Raw genomic sequence first — 16,432 nt, 5'->3', positions numbered from 1 at the left:
CTACTTTAATTCAATTTAAGTACATGATTCCTTTGCCACAGGCTTCAGTGTCCTGCTGGAGGGGAAAAAAAGAAATCACAGAACCAAGCTTACCATAGCAAAATTAAAGCATCCACATTTAGATAGGGTTTCAATAGAATAGGACATGATTTTCTATTCACGGCTTTAGCTTCTTTCTACCCAAAGACCCTGCTACTCCTTCAAATCCTTATCTCTAAATAAATAGCCCTTCTTCCTATTTTGCAAGAATACTGGGTCATTCAACAGCAAATTTATTTGCAAACTGCAATTATCCATACCTATGTTCACCTCCATTTTTCACTCAATTATTTATTGAGAACCTATCATGTTTCAAGATTTATTCTAGGACCTTGTGATACATCTGGGGATAAAAGTGGTGATACATCTGGGGATAAAAGTGATGAAGGTATTTTCCTTCATCTAGTTTATATCTTAGTGAGGAAAAATAGACAGTAAGCAATGATTATGATATATAAAATGTTAGTATGTTACTAGGATACATACACATTGCTTCTTGTTATATAACATCAGTGTTATGGGTCAGTGCTGTGGGTAAAAGAAAAAGTAGTACAAGACTAAGAAGATTAGGAGTGCCATAGTGCTCACAATATTAAATTGGCTGGTCACAGGATGCCTCATTGGGATTAGTTTTCAGCAAAGGCATAAAAGATAAGAAGTTCAATGAATCTCAAAGTTAGGCTTCAGGCTCAGAAGACAAGAAACAATTTATCTTATATAAGTTTATATTTGCCATCTCCATAAGTTTTTTATGGGTTTAGCATCTGTTCAATTCATTCTTCTTCTCCCCTATAGTTTATATGTTTCTCCCCATAAACTAGTCTGATTTTCCTATACATGAGATTAAGAAATCCCCTCTTACCCTGGACTACATCCGGTTATTTCTTCTTCTCTTACCGGGTGAGTCATTTGGGGAAAAAAAAAAATTAACAAGCACATGTTATAATCTGAGAGTCCATAATCCCAATGTGGCTTGTATGTATTCATGTGCCACAACAGTGTTCTGAGAAATGTAAATTTTATTTTGGACTATTCTCAACAAGGAACATATTCTCTATTTAACCATGGTTCCCCCCACACCCAATCATATTATAGTATGCCTTTTCCATCCATTTGTATTACCTCTTTGGTCTTAATCACTTGACCTTATAAATTTGGACCTTTGCTTTTAAGTATTTCTGATATCAGAATAAGAGGGGCTTTGGAAAAGTGATTACCATGTCGATTATACTACCTGTATTTCCAAAATTTGAAAGTTATCTGGCAATAACAGCATATGATAAAGAAATTACACCTAACATTTGGAGAATGTACCTTCATCATTACTAGTAATGGATTATTTTATGTAATGTATCCCTGTAGCTAAAAATATCATTGTTTTCTTCAGTGAATAAAAAATATTTGAACCATTATACTATCTTAACACTATGGTATTCAAGAGTAAGGTAAATCTAAAACCACATGTCTACAACCCAACTACATGGGAATTATCCTCTGAGTCATGCTGAGGAAGAGTCATGCTCCCCACTTTGTTCAATCCTAATAGTGTAATAATTTCTACTTCCTATTAGAGAATATGCCTCCAGTACACAATAGAGTAGGATGTGAACAAGGATGAACAGTGCTATATGGTTTTCCACAGAATTCTAATTATTGAGAAATGGTACAAATAACAAGTCTTCTATGAGCAGCTCAATAGAGGGAGGGACAGGGTAAGGGGGAAGAGGGGGTGAGGGGCAGAGGGGGGAGAGAGGGACAGATTACTCTGGATATAAAACCATTAAGTTTTTGCTACACCAACAAACTGGTCTTGAACAGAGTCTGGAACTGATTTTGTGTACTTATGTTGTCATGTTTTATACCATTTTATCCTGTTCCCTTGGTATAACAAATTAGATCAGGACATGGTACATGAACTACATCAGTTATCTAGATGACCAGTGACTTCAGGGAGCCTGGCATAAAAGCTCTGTCCATGGCTAACTCAGAAAGATAATCTCTTAGGAATCTGGAATGTATGAGATAATGGTAGAGATAAGAAAGAGATGAGCCTGGGTGGCTCAGTGGGTTAAAGTCTCTGCCTTCGGCTCAGGTCATGGTCTCGGGGTCCTGGGATCGAGCCCCGCTTCAGGCTCTCTGCTCAGCAGGGAGCCTGCTTCCTCTCTCTCTCTGCCTGCCTCTCTGCCTGCTTGTGATCTCTGTCAAATAAATAAATAAAATCTTTTAAAAAGAAAAAAAAAAAAAGAAAGATGTTAATATAGAGATTTTCTATGGGAACATAGAAAAGAAAAATAGGAGAAGACAGAAAGTGCTGTTTGGTAGTGTCAGGAAAAGGCAAATTAATAATAGGAAGCATTTTATTGGTAGAGTGTACAGTGCTAGAACGGGGAGAAAGAACTCCAAGCTGCTAAAAGTAAGACTACTGGTTATTAGAGTTGCTTGTACCTTCAAACTCATTCTAACTCTCCGTGAGGAGAATATACCTGGATAACCTATATTCTCTGAAGAAAAATTGTAGGTCTCCATCAACAGAACAGTAAGAGTCAAACAAAACCACCCAGTAGCTAATGCTTTAGATAACCAGGTTAGGAACCACACTGGGGTTTTCCAAATTTAGATCTGAAAACAGAATATTCCATGAACCTTGAATATTAAATAGCTATACTGTACACCTGGGCCTTATTCAAAGATGAGAAAACAGGAGAAAATGGCCTTTACAAAAATACTTAGCAATATAAAGGGAGCATTTTTGAAGAATCTGAAATTGTAAAAAAATTAGAAATCAGGCTTAACCAAAAAGAAATTATTAAACAGTTGAGATTCTAACTCTTCTGGGCTGTGATAAAGATTTTTTTGCAATTATGCAAAATTATGCAATTATGTCTAGCTAAGTAAGCATGATGGTATACCCTAAAAGGAAGAAATTTTGTTATTTGGGTGGTTATCATTGGTCCTCACTAGCAAAAGACCTTGCTATTTAAAGTTTGACACTGTATCTAGAGCTCCAGAAAGAAAATCAACTTGAAACAGATAACCTTTATTCAATTACCCTGGTTCTTCATGGGTCTTCCCATCTCAAAACACAGTTCTCTGTCACCTAATGAGCTCCATTTATCCGTCAACACTCTGCCATAAGTGAAAAGTACTTAATTTTATAAAAATCCATTAATTTTAAGGAAAACTATTATACCTTCTATCTTCAACCCAAAATATGCAGTTTACACATTTAGAAAAATTGAATAGTGAGAACAAATTCATATAAGCAATAACTGAAAGTAAAAGTAAATATATACAAATTTGATAGGACATATTTTTTATAAGAGGTACTTGCCAAAAGAGGAAGAAAGTCTTGATTGTGAATGGTGGGTGATGGAGGAGTTTGTAAGTCATCTTTCATACATGAATAATTCTGCGTCCTATTCTTCACAAATATTTAGCTGTTTTAGGGCTCATGATTACTTATGTACTCATACTTCGTTGAGAAATTGAGGTATAGCACAAAAAAACATCTGGGCCAAATTAAGGATCAATAAGAAGGTGCTTAAAAACACCTGTATAGAGCATGTGTAGTCAACAAATAAATGGTAGACGATTCTATTCTTCCACCCCTCATACTATGCGCAATTATGAAAACCCAAACATGGTTGGTTTGTCCCAACATGCTGCATAATTCAAATTTGTCCATATATTATTCTGAATAAAAACCATATGCCAAATTGATGATTATGTGCTGAAACTAATAAAATCATCATGTCATGTCACATTCATTAAGTACAGTATTTTGAGTCATTATGTTAAATGAATGGCAAAAAGTCATTAATGTAACAGTTTTATGCACACCAAGTCTATAAATCTCAATGTTCTTACCTTGGTCTCAACACCTGTATGTTATCTAGCCCTAGGTACTTCCATATCTTCCTTTGTACCACTCTTCTCTTACTCATTCTGCTCCACCCACCCTGACCTCCTTTTTGATCTTCCCATATGCCAACCTCGCTTGTTTCAAGGTCTTTACAATAGCTATTAGTTCCGCTGAGAACGCTCTTTACTCCACATGGTAATATGGCTCAGGGAATGCAAGAGACAACTATTTTGTCTGCTTTTATCACAGATATATCCCCACTACTCTAGCACACAGTAGATACTCAACAAATAGTTGATGTTGAACAAGTGAACCAACAAATGACAGGTCTGTTTATAGACATATTAAGCAAAAGAACAGTCATGGCCCAAGAAGAAGAGGAGATTGAGAAGTTTGTTTTTTGATTTTAGGATTTAGTTGTTTTGTTTTTGTTTTTATATTGTTTTGTTGGTTTTTGTTTGTTCTGTTTTAGTTTTGCTTGAAGACAACCAAACTGTCCATACCTCCTTGAATAATGGTGCTTTCACAATAGAAGGTATGAGTAAATTTGAGCAAGTAATCAAGAACCTTTAAAAATGTATAAGCCTCTGAAATATTCAGAAATATTTTTCTATATTCCTTTCAGGAATGTTTTTCAAAAATTTCTCCAAGAATTGCTTTTGATACCGAAGTCTTTGCAAAGTTAACTAACAGAGAAACCAATAGTCATCTGTGTTTTCAAATAGGTCAATTTTTTTCAATTAAATTTTAAAGTTATCTTTTGAAAATCTATAACTTTAAGGTATTGATCAAAAAGCCAAGTAAATATTAAAATATTTCATTTGGAGCCAACAGACACACAAAAAGATGCTCAATGTCACTAATCAGGGAAATACAAAATCAAACCACAATGAGGTATTATCTAACACCAGTCAGAACAGCCATCCAGAAGACTAGACATACAAAGTGGAGAAAAGTGAACCCCCACGCACTACCGGTAGGAATGTAAACTGATGCAGTACTATACAAAACAGTATGGCAATTTCCTACAAAATTAAGTATAGAAATACCAATGATCTAGTAATACTACTGTAAGATGTTTACCCTAAGAAAATGACAACACTAACTTGAAGAGATACATGCACCCCTATGTTTATCACAGTATTACTTATAATAGCCAAGATATAGAAACAAACCAAAGTGTTCCTTGATAGATGAATAAACACATGAAATATGTTTGTATATAACATACATATATGTGTGTATACATACATATATACACAATGTAATATTAGTTATAAAAAATGAAATCTTGCTATTTGCAACAACAGGGATACATCTATAGGGGGTTGTGCTAAGTGAAATAAATCAGATTGAGAAATACAAGTACTATAAGATTTCAATTATGTGTGGGGGAAAAAAAAGATTCAAATACTGAAAAAAAAAAAACAGTAGTTGCCAGAGAGAAGGGGAGTGGGGGAATGAGCAAAAATAGGTGAAGGGATATAAATTTCTAGTTATAAGTCACAGATCAAAAGTACAGCACAGGGAATACAGTCAATCATAATAACTTACTACAGTGACAGAAACACTATACAATGTTCACCTCAAGAACTATGTGTTGAATTCTCAAATCCCACATACCTGAAATTAATGTAACATTGTATCTCAACTATACTTGATTTAAAAGTGTTTCATTGGGATTGGGTCAATCTGGGTGATTAAAAATACATTATAACATTTGTATAACTATACTATCTGCATGTTTCTCTGCTATCCATTTGATCCCTACAATCACACTATATCAGAAAGGACAGTCACCATATCCCTATTTCACAGATAGGAAAACTGAACTGAGAAGAGAGTATTTAATAAAGAAGAGAATAAGTCAGGAGAGGAAGATAAATATGTGACTCTGGACTAGTGCTTGCTCTTCCATTCCATTCTGAAATCCGCTCCTTTAAATTCTTTCAGAAAATCAGTGGTATTTCTAGCAAAGAATCATAAAGCTTGAAGCTAGCTAGTAATCACATCCTCATTAGCGAATCCATTTTTAGCTAATCAAGCTCCATTTGCCATAGTCTTATCCCTTATAGCTTTTTTAAATAAATCCCTTACAAATTGCTTGTTTGCTGTACATTTCATACAGTGTTAAGAAGAAATATCAGCTACTCCACGCATGCATCACACAACAGGTGAAAGTGCAGAGCTCAGTAGGACTCCCTAGGTACCTAAATAAAAATGAGTTAGGAGAAAAACCTAGGAATAGAAACAAACTGAAACACAATCTTTTCTCATTCTGTGAGATTGTTTTTTTTTTCCTTCTTTTTACAAAATAATGGTCACCAATATGATGTGTCCCATAGAGTTTTAAAGGTTATTCTTCATTCTAGAATGTCTGGCTTTCACAAAAAGTCAGGTTTAAACTTTACAAAATCATTATTCACTTCAGCCAGTGTGGTTCATGAATCTCATATTCTATGATTTATGCATGGAAATTGCAAGCACTATCAAAGAATAGCAGCCTGAACTCTGTACAAGATTTGTGAGAGTGTAGGTGTATATAATATGAAATTCAAATGTTAGTTTGTATGTGTGTGTTTGATGGCTAATTTTTGCTTATATTTTCCACAATAAAATTAGGTTGAATGCATTTGAATATGTCAATTTCATTTCTGCAAAAATTTTGTAGCCAAGGTGATAGCTAGCAAATGCCTATTAGGTTAATTTACATGAAGGTCATTTTGACACGAGGCAAACAGTTTTCATTTACTCCAAGTAGCACAGTCTCCTAAAAATTGCAGGTGGAGTCAGAACTATGATCTATGCAGCCTAGGATTTAGCCTTTGAAAATCAGGACAACCCAAAGCAGTCTAAGTGTTGTTTTCTCAAATATAAGATAAAAAGATGAAGACCCACTCAATATGAACTTTGTGTTCTTTCATTTTTTTTTAAACTGCTTTTTAAAATCCTTTTCTGACACATAAGGGAATCAAATAGAGTATTTTGTGATGTAACAGCAGTCTAACAAAAGCAAGTATCTCCTCACCAGCTCATATGCATGTCTTACCCAGTCCTGCAAGTCCTTCTGCAAGGTGACTAGTTTTAAATGGGAAAAGAGGCCTTTAGACCCTCCAGCTCTGAATAAAAAGTGTCACTAACCTCAGGATCTCATGACTATTGAGATGGAGCCTGAGAACTCCCCTGGAGTTTGGCAGAAGCATTTGCGCTGTTCCTAGGCTACTGGTGCATCCAATTCCTTAGCCTCTATTAGGTAGAACTCGCCTTGACCATTTTGTGCTCAGTGTTGATAACAGACATTAACTGACTCATAATAGTACTTATGAAACTATCATTTTAACAAATTTAAAGTATTCGAAAACGTGCCTAGCACTTTTATAGTAAGCACTTAAAAATGTTAATTTTGCTTAAATTGTGCAATAGGGACTTCCCAACACTATATTTTTTTTACTTTTCCTTCAGAAATATGGACAATTATATCCAAACATTTGTTGATTACAGTAAGTATCTTTTCCCTATCTCCTAATTTCTGTATGAACCCCAGTTTATTTCAGTGCTGACCTCTTTCTTAAGTTTTGTATTTGTATATCCAACTTCTAACCAATATCTCCTGGGCATCTACTAGATAAAATCAACCTTAGTAGGGCTCCAGCAGAATTCTTAATTTCTTTACATCCTCTACTGCCACCTATCTCTCTATCTCACTAACATTCCTTCAGGGGCACTTGAGTGGCTCAGCCAGCAGAGTGGCTGACTACTGGTTTTGGCCCAGGTCATCATCTCATGAGTCATGAGGTCAAGCCCCACATCAGGCTTGGCACTCAGTGGGTAATCTGCTTGAAGAGTCTCTCCCTCTCCTTTTACCCTTCCCGGCCTTCTTCCCCCACTTCCTCTCTCAAAGAAATAAATCTTGGCGTGCCTGGGTGGTACGGTCAGTTAAGCCCCTGAATCTTGGTTTCGGCTCACGTTGTGATCTCAGGGTCGTGAGATCCCGCCCTGTGTCGGGCTTTGTGCTCAGTGTGGAGTTGGCTTAAGATTCTTTCTCTCCCTCTGTCCACCCCTCCACGCTCTCTAAAATAAATAAATATTAAAAAGTAAGTAATTCTTTACCAAAGAAAATAATAACATTCCCATAGTTACTCAAGTTGAAAACACAGCAGTCATCCTTGATCCTTTAATCTACAGATCTCTATTTTCTTCCTCAGTATTATTTATGGCAAAGTCATAGGCCATTTCTTCTGTTCTCTTGGCTTGTGACAGCTTCAGATTAGCTCCGTGTTTTGCCACATCTTGGTTTTGTTGCTCCCATTGCATTTCTTTGACTGTTCAACTGAAAGCAGCTGCTATTTTTTTTTTTTTAAAGAAGATTAAAATGTTTCCTGCCTCCCAAGAATTTCTGAATTCCAAAGATAGAAACATAGAACAAAGCAATGTGGTAGAAAAATGAAGAGTTTTCAAATTCTCCTGGTATTTATTTTTTTTAAAGATTTTATTTATTTATTTGACAGAGAGAGACACAGTGAAAGAGGAAACACAAGCAGGGGGAGCGGGAGAGGGAGAAGCAGACTCCCCACTGAGCAGGGAGCCCAATGCAGGGCTCAATCCCAGGACTCTGGGATCATGACCTGAGCTAAAGGCAGATGCTTTATGACTAAGCCACCCAGGCATCCCTGGTATTTACTTTCTTATTGAAGAACTTCCCTGAAGTACTGTTCTAAATCAGGTCTCAAATAGTTTCCCACCAAAATAGATGGGGTTTTATTTTGTTCTGTTTTTTGTTGTTGTTTAACACTTTCTTAAAGACAGTATCAGCTCAATTTCTCCTATGTTAACCATAATCTCCACCACCCCCCTCTCTAGGTCAAACATATATACAAATCAGGGGTGCCTGGGTGGCTCAGTGGGCTAAAGCCTCTGCCTTCTGCTCTGGTTATGGTCCCAGGGTCCTGGGACCGAGCCCCACATCAGGTTCTCTGCTCAGCGGGGAGCCTGCTTCTTCCTCTCTCTCTGCCTGCTTCTCTGCCTACTTGTGGTCTCTCTCTGTCAAATAAATAAAGAAAATCTTAAAAAAATATATACAAATCAGTGAGAATCTGATTATCAGTAGTTTAACCTTCAATTAGCCATAATTTATTAAAGCTAGTTTGACAAATTCAGCATTATTAAAAGCATTATTAGTATGATTATTAAAAATATTACACTGTATGACACACATCACCTTAACCACAATGATAGTAAACAGCTGTTTTTGAAGATCACATAGGCTTAAGATATTAAACCAGTTACCTTAAATCAATTAATACACGAAAAGTGAGTAGTGCTGTCCTAGTCAAGATCTTCATTTACTCACATACTATACAAATGATCCTTGTTGATTAAATTCATACAAAAACAAAAAACTAGAGCAACAACAACCTGTTCATTTTGAGAAGTTTGCAGCATAGTGCAAATTCAAAGAAACAAATCAAATAAAATGACCCCTTTTAGGTTTCTGCAAGGAAAAACCATTGAGGTACAAGGTCCCCTTTGTAGAAACCATGGAAGTATTTTATTATCCTTTGTCTTCATGCTGGATAGCCACGCCTACCCGTATCCTGACTAGGTCTGCAATATAAATGATAAGATGATGCATAAGATAGATACTACATAATTTTTCTACACTCATTCTAACCAAATATACTGAATATACATTCTTCATTTTCTTATGTTCAAGATATCCAGAAAAAAGCAACATTTGGAGTTATAACGATTAATTATATTGTCTTTTTCTAAGTTTCCTTTATAGTAACTATTCACTATTTTGATAGGTAGATATTTTCTACTCAAGAGGCAGGAAACCTATAGAAAAATTTCATTAAATGTAAGTTGCAGACACATGGCAAAACCATTAGAATTTCAGTATATCTTTCAAGTTCCCCTTCAAAAGTCTCAACCCTTTTAATAGAAACCAAACCAATCATGAGCTTTCCCTATTTCGGTAGCTCTTTTGGTTATAAAATATCTGCTTTAAGAACCGGGTGCTAACATTGTACATGAACAATGTTTACAGTTAATACATTAAAGAGCTTCCAATTAAACTAAAGCATATATAACACTGGTCTTTACTTTGCCCTCTCAAATTCGTGTGACTGCTGAGCTGTTATTCTTTGCAGCATTTTTTATCTGGCACAAATGACGTGTTCTCTTTCACCTCTCACTTCAGATTCTCCCTCTCATTTATAATTCTAAGTATATTTATCCTCCTTAGTACTACCTCTTATTTTCTTTCACTTCTTTCACTATATATGGTCTTGCTATTGATAATCCTAATTTATTCAGTGTATGTTATCTTTACATGCTGCTTCAGCTACATATGTTTTTTGTTTAACAATTCAGTTGCTGTGAGGCTTGTCCATAGGGGTATAGTACTTGGAAAGTTCTTTCATTTAGTATTTTTTTAAGATTATTTATTTATTTGACAGGCAGAGATCACAAGTAGGCAGAGAGGCAGGCAGAGAGAGTGAGGAAGAAGCAGTCTCCCTGCCGAGCAGGGAACCTGATGTGGGGCTCAATCCCAGGACCCTGGGATCATGACCTGAGCCGAAGGCAAAGGCTCATCCCACTTAGCCATCCAGGCACCCCTTTCATTTAGTATTAAACAAAAACTGTTCGAGAGTCCATTTTTATAAAATTGACAAATGTTAATATATAGCTATTAATGCTGATCTGGATAATACATCCTGGCATTTATTATTCAGGCAAAATTCTATTTTTCTTGGTATTATAACATTTTACAGATGAATTGCAATAAAAACAGTATGAAAATTTCTAAAGGTGGAATAAAATCCAATTTCTCTCTTTCGCGCGTGCGCGCTCTCTCTCTCTCTCTCTCACACACACACACACACACACACACACACACACACACACACAACCCACGACTACTGAACAACAACTATTAGACTTTGTGGTTATGACAAAAATCAGTGCCTACAAAGTACTTGGTGTCTTGCAATTTGATCTCTTTCCTCATTATTCTCTAGAGAGACAGTCATTTTTTTTTTTCTTCATTTGGGAGAGAGACAGAGGGCACGCAGCAGGGTGGAGCAGAAGAGGGAGGGAAAAACTCAGCCAGAGTTCCTATGGCCACAGAGCCCAAGGCAGGCTCAATCCCAAGACCCTGAGATCATACCTGAACCAAAACCGAGTCAGATGCTTAACTGACCGCACCGCCCAGGCGCCCTGACAGTGAGTTCTGATAGCCCAGGTAACAATGACATTTACTACCTCAGTCCAAATTAACCCAGATCACATCACAAGTATTGGAATCTATGCAGAACACACTGACCAAGACAATCAGCTATAAATTTAACTTTTGAGCTTTGTAAATCATTTCTAAATTAATTTGTCAACCAATACTACCCAACAAAGTAGAAAATTTTCCTTTAAAACAAATGTTTTAGCATTTACAAGATAAATTTAATTTGTGACAGTCTTGTCTAATGAGTGTATGTCTACTTAATCCTTAATAACACCATTCCCTGTATGAAGATGAATTTATGTAGCCACCATCACTGCAATTCTCACTTGGAAATATTTGGAAGATAGACTGATGAGGAAAAATATGCGCTGAGCTGGTACGTAAAATAGTTTTTCATCTGCGCTTTGCTGATAAATACCTTTTTATTGCCTATATACCTAAATATTGCATTTGATAGGATTCTTGATATTTAAGAACCATTGTTTTCCAGTCTGCAAAATAAAGTCATCCAGGGTGACTGTGCTCATGCCCAAGGCTGCTCCTTACAGGAAGCAGCTTCAGAGACCTCACACTAGGGAAATGCACTTCACAAAAATCATTCTACGCAAGTGTGACAGGCAGAATAATGGCTTTTCAAAGTGAGTCGTATTATAATTGCTAACGAGTAAAAACAGTAGGTATTAAATTTGCAGGTAGAATTAAGGGTGCTGATCAACTGACTTTGAGATTGACATATTTTCCTAGATTATCAAGGTGGGCCTAGGGTATCAATAAAAATCCTTATAATATGTAAGAGGGAGGCAATCGAGTTAGTGTTAGAGTGCTGCAGCATGAGAAATCTTGACTAGCTATTGCTGGTTTTGAAATAGATGAGGACCACAAGTCAAAAAACTGGATTAAATGTAGAACCTGGAAAAAAGCAAGGAAGTGGATGGTCCTCTTGAGCCTCCAGAAGGAAAGCAGACAAGTTGTTATACCCTGATTTTACCCCATGGAAAATCATTCTGGACTTCTGACCTTCAAAACAATAAATTTGTTTTGTTTTAATCTGCCAACTTTGTGATGATTTGTCATAGAGCAAAAGAAAATAACTACATCAAGTCATTAAACAGCAACATAATATCAAAGATGGAAGAAAAGAATCAGTATCTAAATTACCACAACCACAACAATATCTATTTTCCTGAAAAAAAAAAAAAAAATTACACATGCAAAGAGACAAAAAATGACCCATACACAGGAAAAGCAGCAGGCAACAGAAACTGTGAGAGGCCCCATATGTCACATTTAAATGACACAGGCTTCAAAGAAACCACTATAAACACGTCTAAAGAACTAAAAGAAACCAGAATTAGAGGGAAATTTTGGAAGATGTGAAGACATTGTCAAGGAGAGTAAAGAACCAAATGGAAATTTTGCAGTAACACAAAGGAAAAAATAAAATCACTAGAGGGGATCAATAGTGTATTTGAACTGTCATAAGAAAGAATAAAGGTACTTGTAGATCAATAGAGTTTATACAAGCTGAAGAACAGAGAGAAAAAAGGGTAAGAAAAAAAGTAAAAGGACAGAGCCTCAGAGAAATGTGGGACACCATTAAATATACCAACATTTACATAATTGAAGAACCAAAGAGTAGAGAGAAATAGAAGGAAACATACAAAAACAAAAGTGACTGAATGTCCAGTATTATAACAAAAAAAACAAACATCAACCTAAACCCTCCAAGCAGCTCAATGAACTCCAAGTAGCTGTTTTGTGTTTGTTCCAGCCTACTGACAGTGATGGTATAAGCTAGGAACGCCTGGGGCACTTAATGAGCCTGTACTTAGGGCAAGACCCCTCCACCCCACCATTTCCCTGACTGGAGCCAAATGTTGGGCCTGTAAAGGCCCTTGTGGTTCTTATAATTACAAGAAGCACCTTAGGAACGAACATCAGGAAACTTTGAGGAAAAAAGTGTTTATTATTCATAAATCAGAGAGGATATAGGGCACACTGGGGCCGCACAGTGAGGCTGTAGGTAGAGAGGCGGACAGAGGATGGACACACAGAAAGGGAAAGGAATGGGGTTCTGACTTTATTGGAGTTGAGAGTGGAGTGCCTAGGCTTTTGAAGGCTTACTCTTCATATTTAAAACAAGAATGAAAATTCAAGTGCAGAAAGGGAAATATAGGGGCATTCAATTAGTCTGTTATCCAGGTCACCCAGGGCTTTCTAAAAGCAGAAGTTTAGTAGTGGGCATAGTCTGGATCTTTATCTAGTTGTATAGCTAGCAATATGTTCATTCAAGATGTAGGTCTTTGAAATGAATCCTCAATGATCAGGAGCTTAATGTCAAGCACTTATGTTACAGTCAAAAAAGCTAAATGTCAGGGACCTACACTACAGTAATATAAACTCAAAGAGAGTTACAGCAATAGAAATATGAAGAGAGCTACAACAGATACATCATAGAAAATATTCTGGAGATCAAATACAAATTTTTGGTAGTACAAGAGAAAAAAAAAATCACCAGTCACATTCAAAGAAACCCAAGTATGATTAATTACTGACTTATAATCAGACATAGTGAAGATCAGAAAACACGGGAACACATTTTCAAACTACTGAAAGAAAAGCCGTCAATCAAGAATCTTATAGCCAATAAAACTATCTTCAAAAATGAAGAGGATGTAAAGACATTTACAAAACAAAAAAGCTGAAATAAAGGGAGATCTTAAGAGTGAAAACAATAGGTTTATAATTGCATTGTTGGAACTATACCAAATAGAAAATGTAATGAATTTTATGATAGCAGCACCAAGGAGGTAGGTAGGAGGAAAGCTGTACAGAAGTAAACGTTACCAGATGGTAATGGGAATCTACAGGAACAAAGAGAACTTAAAGTGGTAAATAAGTTTAATACAACAGATTAAACATGTACTTGGTTTCCCTTTTCTCAGTTTTCTTAGTAGACATGAAATTATTATACAAAGTAGTACTTAATATATTTTTAGGTAATATATAGAGATGTAACATGTATAACTAATAGCAGCACAAAGGGAAGAGAGAATAGAGCTATATTGGAAGAACATTTCTATGTTTCACTAGAATAATTATAAAGGTGAAATGGAGGGGCTCCTGGTGGCTCAGTTGGTGTCCAACTCTTGATTTCAGCTCAGGTGATGATCTCATGGGTATGAGACTGAGCCTCCTGTCAGGCTCTGTGCTGGGTATGGAGCCTGAGATTCTCTCTTCCTCCCCCTTGACCCCTCCCCTACTCTTAAAAAAATTGAAGTGGGTTCCTACATAAGCCTCCATTTACCTACTAAGAAGATACTTTTTAAATATAGTAAAAAAAAATTTTTTTAAGAAATTTAAATGTTATACTAAAAAATGTTCCTTTTTTAAAAAACAGTAAAGGAGAAATAAAGAAAAATGACATGAGATATAGTAAATGGTAATATGACAAAGACACATTCGATTCAAAGATACAAATACTTAGGGGCACCTGGATGGCTCAGTGGGTTAAAGCCCCTGCCTTTGGCTCAGGTCATGATTCCAGGGTCCGGGGATCGAGCCCCACATCAGGCTCTCTGCTCAACAGGGAGCCTGCTTCCTCCTCTCTCCCTGCCTGCCTCTCTGCCTACTTGTGATCTCTCTGTCAAATAAATAAAATCTTAAAAAAAAAATACAAATACTTAGAAAGTTCTATGTCATGCAAATAGCAACCATAAGAAAGATGGAGCTGCTACACTCTTATTAAGCAAAACAGACTTTAAGTCAGAAAAATATTACTGCAGATAAACATTTTATAAGAAAATGCAGGCCAATCCATCAACAAAATCTAAGTTATAAACATGTATGTACCTAACAGCAAATTCCAAATACATGAAACAGACCATTCCAATAATAATGAAAATTCAAGAGTCTACCTTCAATATTTGAACTACACAAAGATTAATAATGAAAAACTTAAACACTATCAATTAGACATAACAGATATCTATCAATACACACCAATAGCAGAATATACATTCTTTTTTTTTTTTTTTAAAGATTTTTTGTTATTTATTTGACAGATCACAAGTAGGCAGAGAGGCAGGCAGAGAGAGACAGGAGGAGGAGGCAGGCTCCCTGCTGAGCAGAGAGCCCGATGTGGGACTCCATACCAGGACCCTGAGATCATGACCTGAGCCGAAGGCAAAGGCCTTAACCACCAAGCCACCCAGGCACCCACAGAATATACATTCTTAAATGTATTTGGAACATTACCCAGGATAGACAACAATTGGCCATAAAAAAATTAAAAAGACTGAGATTATACAAAGTACAGAGTGAAATTAGAGTAAAACTAGAAACCAATAACCAAAAAATGGATAATACTGACATGTCAGTGAAAATTTTAAGACTTATCTATATAGCAAATAGGTCAAATAAATATTAAGAGAAATTAGTGAATATTTGAGATGAATTAAAATGAAGATACAGTATATCAGAGTGCAGCTAAAGAAGTACATATGGGAAGATTACTGCTATAAATGTAAACATTAAAAAAAACAAACCCAGCAGTCATCTCAAAACAATAACCTAGTTTGCTGTCTCAAGGCACTGGATAAAGGAAAGCAAATTAAACCCAAAGCAAGAACAAAAATAAATACTAGACTATAAATCATAGAGATTAGAAAAAAAACAAAATAAAAACTGAAAGTTGATTTCTGAAAGGATTTTTTGTTTTTACTTACAAACCTTTAGCTAGACTGATTAAAAAAAAGAATTACTCAGGTCAAGAGTGAAAGAAGGTACATTACTACTTATTTACTTATTTAAGAAATAAAAGGATTTAAAGGGGATATAGCACAGTTCTATGCAAAGAAATTATATATCCTAGATGTAATGGACACATTCCTAGACAGAACCAATCTTCTAAAACTGAAACAAGAAAACAACAAATAGCTGATCCTGCCTACACCAATTAGAGCTTATATAATATTAGAAATTTTTAAACTCTACAAAGATAAGCACATGTCCAGATGATTTCACTGACGGAATTCTACCAAACATTTAAAGAAACATTATCTGTTCTCCCCCAAAACTTCCATAGAACTGGAAGAAGGAAGGCTTCCTAACTAATTCTTAAGGTCAGTATTACCTTGATACCAAAGCCAGAAAAAGCCATCATAAGAAAATACTACAGATCAATATATTTTTATTAATATAGACTCAAAATTTTCAACAAAATATTAACCCAAACAAAAACATATCAAAAGGATTATACATCATGAAGAAATAGGATTTTCCCAGGACAG

Source organism: Enhydra lutris, unplaced genomic scaffold (genome assembly GCF_002288905.1).
Source record: "Enhydra lutris kenyoni isolate GAN:26980312 unplaced genomic scaffold, ASM228890v2 scaffoldscaffold1, whole genome shotgun sequence".
NCBI lineage: Eukaryota > Metazoa > Chordata > Mammalia > Carnivora > Mustelidae > Enhydra > Enhydra lutris.
Note: the sequence above shows the minus strand (reverse complement) of the source record.